General features: G+C 40.2%; 1 long non-coding RNA gene across 1 annotated transcript; it reads left to right on the plus strand.

Annotated features, from left to right (window-relative positions):
- The first annotated feature begins 200 nt into the window (after window positions 1-200).
- LOC123512005 lies at window positions 201-15307 on the plus strand. The gene is made up of 5 exons (XR_006677004.1): window positions 201-299; window positions 3788-3953; window positions 4924-5096; window positions 12262-12469; window positions 14434-15307. It is a non-coding gene; the product is annotated as an uncharacterized LOC123512005 (long non-coding RNA).
- The last annotated feature ends 33 nt before the right edge of the window (window positions 15308-15340 follow it).

Raw genomic sequence — 15340 nt, forward strand, 5'->3', positions numbered from 1 at the left:
TTAATGTCCTGCATCTTCTATTCACCCCAAACCCGTAAAATGCCTTAAAACACTTCATTGAATCCTTACTCCCTAAAACTAACATCTCTAGATCCTTGTAGCTCACTACATAACGCTCAATATAGGATGTGAATACATGACATTTAATAGCTATGTCAATGACCGTACCTTGCAAGCTCCCTAGCGGCCGCCACCTGCATTAGATCTACCTGAAAGCCATGGTATCGATGGTGGTGAGTGTAGGAAGCATACGTTGTTAATTATCCTGAAACATCACCCCTACCACACCACTGAGAAAGGTAAGTAATGAAATATAAATGTATTAGGATTTGAAATATCAGCGTATGGTGTTGATAGTGGTGGTGAGCTGCAGGATAAGGAGAAATTTGTAGTTTAATAAGGTGGGGTGTTGAAGGTTGCACGGCACGTAAAGTAGCTGTGAATGAAGAAGGAATAGTCTTCATATATTCTCAAATGTCGCCGTAACCAGGCCTCATATGAAGATGAATAATGAAGTATGAGTGCAGGAGGGATTAGGGTATCAGAGTATGGAGATAATAGTGATGATGAATGGCAGAATGTGGAGAAATATTGACAAATGAAGTGATAGCTGGGACAAGGTTTTGATGAAAAGTACTAGAATGCGTGTTTCTAATAAGACTATAAGGATGAAAAAATGAATGAATAAAAAAAAGGAAGGGTATTGAAAGGGAAAAAAATACAATTAAAGCTTCTATTATCAAGCCAACACGAGTAACAAGAACAGAGATAAAAAAAAATTGATAAAGATAATTAAGGTGAACACAATATGATAACTACAAATATTACAACCCTTCCCTAACACACTAATACTAATGGGCCTGCAGAGTATCATAACATTAATTAAGCCAGGTCAGAGAAGAATACGAGAGGCAGCCATTAACGAGACGGTAAATGAAGCACCGAAGCCTCGATATTAGGTTCACATCCTTGATCCTTCACACGCTCTTCTCTCTCACCACGGCTATTTATAAGGCTGGAGAGATTAATGGGTTCTCAAGTGTATTTTTTATTGTTATAATGTAAAAATCTTGTTAATCTGTCTCTAGAACCATAAAACACCTTAAAAACTCACATCACTTCAACATGATTATTTTTTTAAGGTTTTATGATTAATATGCAACGTACAATTTATATTTGTCACTAGAACCATTAAAAAAAAATCATGTCACCACCACGATCCCTTAACAAACCCCCTGTCACTTCTTCACAACTATTTCACAAGGCTGGAGAGATTATTAACAGGGTTTTCAGGAGTGTTTTTCCTTTTGGTAATGTAGAAATCTTGTTATTATCTTTAGAACCATGAAAACACCCATGAAAATCCACATCACTTCACCATAATAATTTTTAAGTTTTTTGCACCTTACAATTAATACCCAATATCCAATTACTGCTGAGCGTTTGGAAAAATAAACTATATAAACGTGAAATGCAGTGAGTGAACTACCAAACCATGTAGGATAGTCGTGTCATGCGCTACAGACAAGGACCGATTGTAAACTTAACTGAAAAAACAAGCGTGTGTGTGTGTGTGTGTGTGTGTGTGTGTGTGTGTGTGTGTGTGTGTGTGTGTGTGTGTGATGCCACCCGTGGCCCCTGATACCATAGAAGAGGAAGAAACCGTGTTAATAATGTAGAAATGATGATAAGAGCGTTTATTTTGTAACTGGTTATGGTGGTGGTGGTGGTGGTGGACCCTCGCTTGGTAAGAAATGTTCGTTGATTTATAAAGAAAAGGTAGATCATTTGGCAAACTTTATTAAAACTACAAGCTTTTATTAGGGAAAGCGTTGCAATATTCTTTTTCTTGTTACTTTTTGTTAGTAAAGAAAATTTGGCTTGGCGTAGGGCGTGTTTGAGAGCCAGCAGAAGTTTGGGTCTCTGGAAATGACTTGTCCCGCGCTTACACACACACACGCACACACACACACACACACACACACACACACACACACACACACACACACACACACACACACACACACACACACACACACACACACACACACACACACACACTATTAACCACATTAAAATTAAGGTGCTACTTTGATATGTGGTCTGCGTGTCATTTTTTTTTTTTTTTTTTTTTTTTTTTCTCCCTCAAGAGATAAAGAAAACACCTGTCTTGGTTTCATGTGACTGTCTAGATAGAGAACTGAAACATGAGTGGGATGTCTGTTGGAGTGTCAAAGCTCCTGTCCCGACTCAACTTGGTGCTGTGCGTGCAGTACACGTGGTACAGCACACTTCACTCCGGCATAGACAATGTCTCGATATGCGACCTGTGCTCCCTTCTGTGATTTGTTCTAATGCTTATTGACATCTGAGTGTCCAAAGAACCCTTCAGATGTGACGGTAGCCCAAGTGTTTTACAGCGAGGTCACAGTAGTTTGCAAGCTTTCTCTATGGCAAAATTTTTTTTTCCACAGATATCTCATACCATTCGGTGCGTGAGTTAAAAGGTGGAGATACCGAAGCAATATGTGATTGGATTATTGTTTCTATCTAGAGTCATCCCCACACACACACACACACACACACACACACACGATAAAGAACAGCGATAGATGTTGAAAATTTTACGATCGTGCAGAGAGAGAGAGAGAGTACTGTTTCGCCTCGTCTTGTGAAATCCCTCCCCGCCTCTATTTTCCCCATTCTTTTCCTTTTCTTTCTTCTCTCCTTCCTCTTCCTTGATCTCTACGTTCTCTTTTTCCTCCATTTTTCTCCTTTTGTTTTCCTACATTTTCCCCTCCTCCTCCTCCTCCTCCTCCTCCTCCTCCTCCTCCTCCTCCTCCTCCTCCTCCTCCTCCTCCTTCAGATGCACCAAGGTAAACATCAGCCTTAATCACTCGTTCTGTAAGGCCTTGTGATATTAGATTAGTCCTACTTATATTATTACTATTACTGGGAATATAAGTATAGGATAAGTTGCAGCAGTATCAGTGTCACTCTAATAGCGAACTTTTCAAATAATAAGCTTGTTAAAATACATCCATTGTTGGTGACTGGCGCCACCTTCACCGCCAAGGCGCCAATGTTTTGTGGACGGTGGAGGAGGCAGGAGGTGGGCCGGTTAGCACAGCACCCCTACAACTTGTAAAAGCTTCTAATTGAAGTGACACGGGATATTAAGAGTGTTTTTACTGTTCTGGTGACATTAACAAGATTTCCACACTCCAAAGTTGAAGTGGCACGTGATCTTAAGGGTGTTTTTGCTGGTCTAGTGAGAGATTAACAACATTGCTTTGGTGTTCAGTGCTGAGCGGGAAATCAGCGCCACAGGGCCTCTATTTGGTGACTCTGGATTTAAAGTGTTTTTTTACTGTTTTAGTGATGAATTGATAAAACTTATACACTGAAAAGAATATAAATGGCCTTGAAAACCCGACTAATCGTGTCTGCTGCCTTGGAAAACAGTCGCAGTGAGAGTGCTGGTGGGTGAATGGTGGCCAGAGACAGCCTTCAGTGCCCATTCACTAGCAAACGGTCCTAACTCGTCCTCATCTCGTCTAACTTGACCGCTCTAACCTCCAGGACAATACATCAATGAATTAACGCCTGCTGATACTTGAAGACCGCTAAAAGGCAAGTTTTTAATCGGCAAACCAAAGGATGTGGAGAGGCGGTGGGCATGTCTTGGCAATGGTGTGCTCTATTTGTTACTTTGCATAAGCCATTCATGTCACAATTAAGTGCCAAAGCTTTCTTATCAGCTGTTGAGATACATCTGCATTGCCAGCTTTGTGTGTCGGGAAGATCCAGTGAGGCGAAGTAGCTGGCGGCGGCTGGCCCTCCTGCTCCTCGGCCGCCTCTTGATGACGTCATCAGCGGGTCCCAGCCTGCATCAGCCTGGCCAGTTCGAACTTTATTTTGGTTTTTCTCAGCTCTCTTACTTCACTTCACAGGTAAGTGTTCATGGTTTCTACATGTATTTAGGAGTGTTTTGGTTACGTTCAATGCTTGTGTTGCGTGAAATACGGTGGTTTAGCGGGTGCTTAGGGCTTAGATAAGGGCCCATTTTCCTTTGCAAATCTTCAAACTCGGGATCTGAATTTTTTTATTTCAAGTTATAATATAGTGTTTGTGTTTTCAAAAAATCGTTTGTGATGACTGTAGTTTGTATCGCTCTTGAAAACCTAAATGTTTGGACTTCAAGAGTTATTTATAGCGCCGTTAAAGTGTTTGAAAGTGACCCATACAAAAGATTTTATTATTTCATTTCAGCGTGTTGCGAAGTTCTATTGTGTTGTGAAAGTAATTCATTATATAAAAAAGTGTTATCGATTGTGTTGAATAAGATTAGTGGGCTTTAGATTTGTGTTTAAGCATGTCGATATTATAACACTTTTATTTATGGTATTTTTGAAATATTTTTTTAATTACTCAGCTCGGCTATAATTTTATATTTTAGAAATTAGTTTTAATTGGTGACAAGTCAGAATTTATGTAGCATTTGTATCCAGGTGCCTTTTTGAGAATCGGCATTTTCAAAATGGTTTCCGTGACGTATATAAATTTGTGACGTCATCAACGGGGGCCGCCCACCGGCTGGACCCAGACCCAGACCCAGATCTGGCTCCCTCCCGCACTGTGCGTGCGTGTGTGTCTTGTTCATTATATATGTATATAGAGGGTGATGAAGTGTGTGTGTGTGTGTGTGTGTGTGTGTGTGTGTGTGTGTGTGTGTGTGTGTGTGTGTGTGTGTGTGTGTGTGTGTGTGTTTTAAACAGTTTCACCTGTCTTTATTTATCTTTGACATCAATGAGTGTGAAGATAGCTGCCCCCGCCTTGCCACTGTCTACTGCACCCTGCAACGCCTACAGTATAGTGTGTGTGTGATGAAATACTGATGTCTTGTTATACCAATATGTACAGCTAATCCCGTGAGGACCTCAGGACGTACTACTGCTGAAAGAGACTGGCGTTCGCCGCAGTACAACGGCTGGCACAATCGATGCCGCCGATGCTTTCCCCGCACCCGACGGCGACACCTTTGCTCCTACGATGTGCGCCGCACCACGCTCGTCATGAAGTGCCTGTTGGAGACGGTGAGTGTGTGTGTGTGTGTGTGTGTGTGTGTGTGTGTGTGTGTGTGTGTGTGTGTGTGTGATGCCACCCGTGGCCCCTGATACCACAGAGAAGAGGAGGAAACCGTGTTATTAATGTAGTAATGATGATAAGAGCGTTTATTTTGTAACAGTGGTTATGGTGGTGGTGGTGGTGGTGGACCCTCGCTTGGTAAGAAATGTTCGTTGATTTATAAAGAAAAGGTAGATCATTTGGCAAACTTTATTAAAACTACAAGTGTTGCAATAGTCTTTTTCTTGTTACTTTTGATGTTAGTGAAGAAAATTTAGCTTAGCGTAGGGCGTGTTTGATAGCGAGCAGAAGTTTGGGTGGCTCGGAATGACTCGTCCCACGCTTACACACACACACACACACACACACACAATGTAATGAAGAACAAGGAAACATTGATAAGGGAAATAGCAGAAAAGAAGAAGTGTGTGTTAATATTTGGGATGAAAGAACAAAATATAACATATAAGCCTAAGAGAATTAAGGAAGAATTGAAAACGGTAAGAGATCTGTTCAAAAATCTAAATGATGATGAAAAAAAAGACCTACAAGAAGAAGTGGAAGAGATCCATAGACTGGGTCCATATAAGGAGGGAGTGAGCAGACCGATTAAAGTAGTACTGAAGTCACAACAATCTGCGGAGGATGTCCTATATAGAACATCAAAGTTAAGAGAGATAGAAGGTTGTAAAGAGGTGTTTGTGAGAAAGAATAGAAATGAGGAAGAGAGGAGAAGATATAAGGAATTGGTGGAAGAGGCGAGAAGGAAAAATGATGAGCGGTCTGAGGAGGAAAGAGAAAAGTTTTTTTGGAGAGTTATAGGAGAGAGTCAGAAAGTGGTATGTGGAAAGAAGGAATACGGAGGAACCCCTAGAGGGAGCAGTGGGTGGACCGTAATGTATACTAATATAGATGGGATACTGTCAAGTAGATTGGAATTGCAAGACTATATGATAGTGGAGAAGCCTGATATCGTGTGTTTGACTGAGACAAAATTGCATGAAAAAACAAAGATAAATTTGGATAATAAATATAATATATGGAGAAAGGATAGGGAGAGTAAAGGTGGAGGAGGAGTTATGATTATGACGAAGAAATAAATAAATGTGGATAAGGTTTGGTATGGGAAGAACAATGCAGAAGTGATAAGCATAAGGATAAAAAGTGATGGAAAAGAATTAATAATCATGGTGACCTATGTACCTCCTAAAACAAATTCTTGGACATTAAGGGAATACGACAATATGATCAAGGATACTTTACAGAGTTTGGAAAGTGTATTATCTGGAAAAAGAAAGGTGATACTAGTAGGAGATTTTAATTGTAAGGAGGTGGATTGGGAAAATCTAGTAAGTGGTGTTGGAGAGGAAGCATGGGAGAGAGATTTCTTAATCTAATGATGGAAAATATGATGGAACAGAGGGTGAAGGAAAATACTAGATATAGAGGAGATGATGAACCGGCTAGACTGGATTTGGTGTTAACAAGAGAAGTGTACCTATGTGGAGATATACAATACAAGTGTCCTTTGGGAAAGAGTGATCATGTGGTTATGGAAATGCAGATAGCAACAACACAGCGAAGGAAGGACGAGACATACAGGAGTGGTAGATTGAATTATAGAAAGATGGACACAGAAAGTTTGAAAAATTATTTCAGAAAATTAGATTGGGAGGAGATGTTACAAATCAGAGAAGTGCAAAAGAAATATGAGATTTTTATGAAATATTATAAAGAAGGAGTTATGAAATTTGTACCAAAGTATAAACCGAGAGAGGAAGGAAGAAAGGATTGGTTTAATGCAACTTGTGTTAAGGCTAAGGAAAAGAGAGATGTGGCTTGGAAAAGATGGAAAAGAGCAGGAATATACTAAATAAGGAGAATTATAGAGTGGCGAGAAATGAGTATGTGAGGGTAAGGAGGGAGGAAGAAAGAAAATTTGAAAAGATATTGTAGACAAGAGTAAGGAACATCCAAAATTGTTTTACAGGTTCATAAATGGTAAACTTAAAAAGAGAGAGTCCATTGAAAGATTAAAAGGAGAGCAAGGGATAGTAGATGACCCTAAGAATATAGCGGAATTGCTAAATAATAGGTTTCAGCAAGTATTTACTGAAGAAACAATGTTTGTAAAGCCACAGAATGAAGGAAATGTGCACATGGATGACATTAAGATACCTAAAAGGAGTTATATAAAATGTTGGAGGAACTTAAAGATGATAAAGCGATGGGACCAGATGAAGTTTCAGGAAAATTATTGAAGGAGTGTAGAGAAGAATTGATTGATCCATTATATGATATTATAAGGTGTTCATTAGAAACAGGGAAGTACCAGTAGAGTGGAAGAGAGCTGAAGTGGTGCCCATTTATAAGGGAGGCAGTAAGGAAGAGCCTCTTAACTATAGACCTGTGTCTCTAACAAGTGTGGTCGGTAAGATTTGTGAGAGGGTGATAAAGAAATATTGGATACGGTTCCTGGAGGATCATAAGTTATTATCGGATCATCAATTTGGCTTCAGGAAAGGGAGGTCATGTGTAACAAATCTACTGAGCTTTTATTCAAGAGTGGTTGACAAAATACAGAGAGAGAGGGATGGATGGACTGTGTATATTTGGATTTAAAGAAAGCTTTTGACAAGGTACCTCACGAGAGACTGTTATGGAAAGTAGAGATTTATGGAGGACTGAAAGGAAAAGTGTTAAAGTGGATGGAAAACTACTTGAGATGGAGGGAGATGAGAACGGTAATAAGGGATGCAAAGTCGGACTGGTTGGTGGTGGAGAGTGGAGTCCCACAAGGCTCAGTGCTGGCACCAATACTTTTCCTGGTATATATTAATGACATGCCAGAGGGAGTAAACAGTTATATTAATTTGTTTGCGGATGATGCGAAGTTGTGTAGGTGTGTGAAGAGTGAAGAAGATTGTGAAATTTTACAGGCAGACCTGGATAAGATTTGGGAGTGGAGCAAGAGGTGGCAAATGGAATTTAATCTGAGCAAAAGTCATGTGATGGAGATGGGAAAGAGTGGAAGACGGCCAAGAGGGTCATATAAGATGGGTGAAGAAGTAGTGTTGAAAAAGGTGGAAAAGGAAAAGGATTTGGGAGTGATAATACAAGACCATGGGCAGTTTGAGGCTCATATTGATAAGATGTTTGGAGAAACGTATAATTTGATAAAAATATTGGATTAGCCTTCCATTATATGGATAAAGATATGATGAAGAAATTAATTAGTATGGTAATTAGACCAAGATTGGAATATGCTGGAGTGGTTTGGTCCCCTTATAAAAAGAAGCATATAAGGAAGTTGGAGAGATTGCAGAGAATGGCAACAAAAATGGTTCCGGAATTGGCAGAAATGACCTATGAGGAGAGATTAAAAGAAATGAATTTGCCTACCTTGGAACAAAGAAGAGAAAGAGGAGATTTAATACAGGTTTATAAACTGTTGAACTGGATGAAGTGGATAATGAGCAAATGATGTTGAGAGAGGAAAACTTAAATAGAACTACAGATCGCATAGTAAAAAGATAGCCAAGGGAATATGCTTGAAGGATGTGAAAAATATAGTTTCCCACAAAGATGTGTGGAGGTGTGGAATGGTTTGAGTGAGGAGGTGGTGTCAGCAAGGAGTGTGCATAGTTTTAAAGGAAAGTTGGATGTGTGTAGATATGGAGACGGGGCCACACGAGTATGATACCCAGGCCCTGTAAAATTACAACTAGGTGAATACACACACACACACACACACACACACACACACACACACACACACACACACACACACACACACACACACACACACACACACACACACACACACACACACACGGCCCGGTAGCTCAGTGGTTAGAGCGCTGGCTTCACAAGCCAGATGACCGGGGTTCGATTCCCCGGCCGGGTGGAGATATTTGGGTGTGTCTTTCACGTGTAGCCCTGTTCACCTAGCAGTGAGTAGGTAGGGATGTAAATCGAGGAGTTGTGACCTTGTTGTCCCGGTGTGTGGTGTGTGCCTGGTCTCAGGCCTATCCCAAGATCGGAAATAATGAGCTCTGAGCTCGTTCCGTAGGGTAACGCTGTCTCGTCAGAGACTGGCTGTCAAACAAACAGTGAATTACACAGAGACTGCACACAGATCAAACAAACAGTGAACACACACACACACACACACACACACACACACACACACACTTTATTAACCACATTGAAAGTAACTGATATGTGGTCAACGTGTGATTTTTTTTTTTTTCTCGAGATAAGGAAAACACTAGTCGTGGTTTCAAGAGACTATTTAGAGCAGGGTCTTTCAACCGGGGTTCTGCAAAAGGTCCCTAAGGGTTCCACAAGAACAAGTGAGATAAGCTAATGCACTTTTTAATTTTTATTTAATTTCATATACGTAATATAACTAAACACGCACAATATATTATTGGTCATTATAATTATATTTTCCCTTAAATCAGTTATCAAAAAATTTATATTTTGATATTTGTCACGTGAAATACTGTGAAAATAACATGAGAAATATGATATATGATTTTTTTTGGGCGCATGGGTTCCTTGAGACATGTCATCTATTTAAAGGGTTACGCAAGGGTAAAAAGGTTGAGAAACGCTGGTTTTGAGAACTGAAACATGAGTGGGATGTCTGTTGGAGTGTCAAAGCTCCTGTCCCGACTCAACTTGGTGCTGTGCGTGCAGTACACGTGGTACAGCACACTTCATTCCAGCATAGACAGTGTCTTGATATGCGACCTGTGCTCCCTTCTGTGATTTGATCTAATCTAATGCTTATTGGGATCTGAGTGTCCAAAGAACCCTTCAGATGTGATGGTAGCCCAAGTCTTTTACAACGAGGTCACAGTAGTTTGCAAGCTTTCTCTACGGCAAATTTTAGAATATTGTTTTTATTTATTACATTCAAAATATACCATACCATTCGGTGCATGAATTGACAGGTGGAGGTACCAAAGCAATATGTGATTGGATTATTGTTTCTATCTAGAGTCATCCCCCCCGCACAAAACAAAACACGGGCGCACACACACACACACACACACACACACACACGACAAATCTGATATGTTACTATTCGAGGGTGATAGATGTAATACAGGAAAGAGATGGTTGGGCTGATGGAATATATCTGGATTTAAAAAAGGCCTTTGATAAGGTACCACACCGGAGACTGATCTGGAAACTTGAAATGGTAGGAGGAGTGCATGGCAGTTTACTAAAATGGATGGAAGACTTTTTAGTAGGAAGAGAAATGAGAACAATAATTAAGGACAGACCATCAGAATGGGGCTTGGTGGAGAGTGGAGTTCCACAGGGATCAGTGTTGGCACCAGTAATGTTCGCGGTCTACATAAATGACATGGTGGATGGGGTGTCCAGTTATGTGAGCCTATTTGCAGACGATGCAAAATTGTTAAGAAAAGTGAGATGTGACAAAGATTGCGAACTACTCCAGGAAGACTTGGACAGAATATGGAAATGGAGCTGTACATGGCAAATGGAGTTCAACACGACAAAATGCAAGAAAATAGAGTTTGGCAAGAGTGAAAGAAGAATCAGGAGTATGTACAAGATAGGAAATGAAGACATAAAACCAGTCATGAAGAAAAAGACCTTGGGGTGACAATTACCAATGACCTATCGCCAGAGAGACATATAAACAAAATAATTGGAGAAGTATTGAACTTATTGAGGAACATAAGAGTGGCGTTCGTATATTTAGATGAAGAAATGATGAAGAAAATAATTACTGCAATGATAAGACCGAGGCTTGAATATGCAACAATACAGTGGGCTCGAACTTAAAGAAACACATAAGGAAACTAGAGAAAGTACAGAGGGCTGCAACAAAAATGGTGCCTGACTTAAGAGATTTGACTTATGAAGACAGACTGAAAAGAATGCAACTTCCGACCCTGGAAAACAGAAGAGAAAGGGAGACCTGATAGCAATATACAGAGTGATGATTGGCATGGAAAAAATGGATAGGGAAGATCTGTGTATGTGGAATGAAAGAATGTCGAGAGGGCATGGGAAAAACTAAAATGGCCACTTATAGGAGAGATGTGAAAAATATAGCTTCCCTCATAGAAGGGTGGAAGCATGGAATAGTTTAGACGTGGAAGTGGTCAACGCAAGGAATATTCATGATTTTAAGAAAAAGCTGGACATTAATAGATATGGAGACGGGACAACACGAGCATAGCTCTTTTCCCGTATGTTACAATTAGGTAAATACAATTAGGTAACACACACACACACACACACACACACACACACACGATAAAGAACAGCGATAGCCGTTGAAATTTTTATGATCGTGCAGGAGAGAGAGAGAGAGATTTTCAATTTTGAGGTATCATTTTGAAGCTCAATGGAGCTGCTATATTTCCATCTCAGAATTTAGAAAAAAAAATTTTGTCTCAATGTAATTTTATAAAAAATATATATAAAAAATTCATAATGGCCATCAAAATAAAAAAATTAAAATTGCATGTGATAGGAAGTTTTGTTACACCACATACTTCATATACTGTATGTACCGGCAAAATTGAAATCTGCCTTCTGGTGACAAAGTTTATAGAAAAATATTCTTTTCAGAAAATTTATTTTTAATTTTTCATGCAGTTATTTATGGTTTAATTCGCTTGTAACTACTAAACCAACATCATGTAATAGTCATCTATCAGTGAAATGAAAATTACCCACATACGTCTTTATTTGCAATTTTTGAAAACCCAACCGGACGTTCCCCTTAAAACGTATTGATGTGTAATGTGAGTTGAGGGAGGGAAGGAGGTTGAGTGAGTGGTGGTGATGTTTTTACCTACAGTAGTTGTATTGTACAGGGTTCGAGTGGGGCTCAGTGTCCTGTCTCCATGTCTCCATTTGTGTGTGTGTGTGTGTTGTGATGGTGGCCTTCTTGCCACTTACTGATGGTAGGTAGGGAGAGAGAGAGGGATTGGTAGGTGTGTCGATGTTTTTTTATGTAATATTATTAGATAGGTAAAGAATATAATGGTTTCTGGTTTTATAGGTATAGACTACAGATTTTCTTGTTTGAAAAGTATTAATTAAGTCATAGCATTATAATAGCATCATTCACTTCCCCAGGCTTGTCAGTGCCCTGCAGTGCCCACACACGCCTGCTACAGCATGCCCCAACCTGTCACAGCCTGCACGTCCCAGCCAGCAGGTCAAGGCAGGCAGCACTACACATGCAGCACTGGAACACAGTAGCAAGCAAACCATGAGAGACGTAACCAGGGAAACCTGTGTGTGTGTGTGCATGTCTGCCTGCCTTCCTTCAGGACAGCTTGTGGTGAGGAGATGCCTTCTTATAGCTTACTGCCCTGCCTCTTTCGTATCCCTCAACCCCTTACCAAGCCTCCTCACCCCCCCACCCATCCCTCCGGCCACCAGGGCGTTCCGGTGTCATGCAAAATATATTGCGAAGTTTTTGAGGTCCCAAGGTTAGTGTTTTTTTTCCCCGCAGCCTTATATAATGACTATACCCCAATTATTGTGACCTTTTTTAATTCATTCTAACAGACACAAGTTAAGAGAATATTCCTCGTTCGCTCACAAGTTCAGATTGGTCTGACTAGTGGCTTCACTGCCTTGCCATACTATGTCTTAGTTTTGCTGTGAAAAAATGTCATTCACCATTAATATCATTATTTGCAGATTTAGGAATTTTGTTTTGGTGTTTTAAGGAAATCTCGCAAAACAATAGTGAGAGCCCTGGTCATGCTGTGCTGGCACTGGCAGTAGTGCCAAGGGGCACACACCAAACCCTACACAGGGGATGTGAGTCTGGTCGTCCGGTATGGGAGCATAAAACATAATTACATAATACCTTTGTCGGAGAACTTGCAATATCGTTTAAAGTTTTTTTTTTATATATTCTTCCATGTTAATAAAATTAGTTTATTTTACATGTTCCTCAATGTAATTTATTTCAGGCAATGACTACCATAATTCATGTAAGCTGGGATATGTCAAAAACCAAAAATTCCATCGTCTCACTTAACATACTCTGCTAAAAGTTTAAGTCCAAAGCGGCCAATCGCTGGCACAACGGAGTCATGTCTGCCTGCATTCAGCCACCCCTGGCCTCTCTTATGCCGACGGCAGGCTGTTGGTCTGTTTGTCATTGTTTGCTGGGTCTTATGTGGCAGCTATTTTTCAAAGTCCCAAGTTATGAGGAACTTTGTTTGTAAGAGTGTTTTTGCTTTTGATTAGGTATATATCATGTTAATCTGCCAATAGAAGCATAAAACCTCCCTTGAAAATCTGTGACTGACATAAGTCTTTTGAAAATATAGGTTATGTTGCCACAATTCTCACAAAGTCCACAGATATTAGGAGCTTGGTTCATATGAGTGTTTTTGCTGTATACAAAAGTAGAAATCATATTAATCAGTCAATAGAACTATCAAACTACCCTTAAACCCCTGTGTAATTGAAACAAGTTTTTTTGAAATACAGGTTGTCACCCCTATTTTTCAAGGTTCACAGAGATGAGAAACTTTTTTGCAATGGTTTTAATGCTATGGATAGATATATTAATGTCAGTAGAACTATGAAACTATCCTTAAAAACTTGTTTGACTGAAACAAGGTTCTTTTGAAAATTTGTGTTTTGTGGCCACTATTTCTCAGTCCACAGAGATCAAAATTCATCCATAGTGGTTTTTGCAAGCAAGTGAGACTTAATGTTGAAATGCTCCTGAAGTGAGGAAGTAAGTGAAAGAAGCATCTCTGTGTGGGTAGCCTAGTATCAACACAAACCCAGGCAAAGGAAATTGTTGTGTTCTTGCCAATATTGTGAGGGTAAAGCTTGAGGGAAGGGAGGCAAGGGCACTAGAATACTAAAACACCAAGGCAGCACAGTGAATATGAAAGGAATACGCCAGAATAATAATAGCATTTATGGTAGGGTGACATACCACCACCACTACCTGCACCTCTCATCTTGATAGCACCAAGCAGGAACTTTTAACTTTCAGGATCATCGTTGTTGACGTGGGTGCTGAGGACTTTAGTAGTAATCCCCCCTCCATTAATTTAATTTCACTGTTATAATAAGTGGTGTGTGGTTAGAAGTCCTGTGGGTTCCTTGTGCGAGCTATTTATTTCCTGAAGTGTTGGATGTTGAGGACTTGTTTACTTGAATAAGAAAGTATTGAAAAGTTTTATTTTGTACATTTTATTCATGATACTTTTGCCATGATCAGTATAACAGTTAGGTTCATTGTTTTGATTCATATTTTTCTCTCACCAGGCTGCATCAGGTGAATGTTCTGAGGCTAAGTGAGAAAACTCCTGGACTTATTCCATGGCACGGCAACTAATGGCACTCCCCAGTGTTCTTGCTGCGATGAGTCTGAGACCTGAGTGCACCAGTGGAAGTGTCTCAACAGAGCTCTAGAGATTCCCTCTCACAACTGTAGCTGAGGTTGTGGTTCAAGAGGCTTCTGCAGACATGGAAGATGCTGTCATATCTCCTTCATACCTGGTAAACGCCTTCCTGCTGGAGGAAAGTTAAGCCATGTCCACACTATTTCCTTCCTCTCAACGGTGTTTGGCATGGTGAGACAGGTCCTGCACCCCACTCTTCAGCAGGGTCAGAGTGAAACTGAACCTGTATTTGACACCACTCATCAGTTTACAACTTTGCCCGCCCGTCTTTGCCTGGTGAAGGAGTATATATTGTGGGCTAAACTACATCTGGTAGCACTTTGTTGCCAGATCCCTGCCTGTGGTTTTCCCACTTCTGACGTCATCAACCCTCTTTCTCACTACCTATTGTGATCTGGTATCACTGTTTGCCTGTCTGACACGGCTTTACAGTGCCAGTTGTTGTTGCTTCATCCCGAGTTAAGAATTCTATCACCCTGATGCTCTCCTGAGCCAAGTTTTGAGACCCTTCACTAGAATGATGCTGTTCACTACTGTGCAGTCTGATCTTGAAGGAGGATTGGAAGCAGTCAAGATCCCTGCCTATGAGAGTATGTTGATATATTATAGACTACTGACTGTGGATGATTTCTAGTGTCCAGGTCCATGTTCAATCATAACAGTGTACAACATGTGTGGCTCTGCTTGTCTGGAGTTCCTTCACTACTACTACTACTACTACTACTACTAGTGTTAATGTTAAAAACTCACTGCATTTTCATAAATAATCA

Source organism: Portunus trituberculatus, chromosome 32 (genome assembly GCF_017591435.1).
Source record: "Portunus trituberculatus isolate SZX2019 chromosome 32, ASM1759143v1, whole genome shotgun sequence".
Classification (NCBI taxonomy): domain Eukaryota; kingdom Metazoa; phylum Arthropoda; class Malacostraca; order Decapoda; family Portunidae; genus Portunus; species Portunus trituberculatus.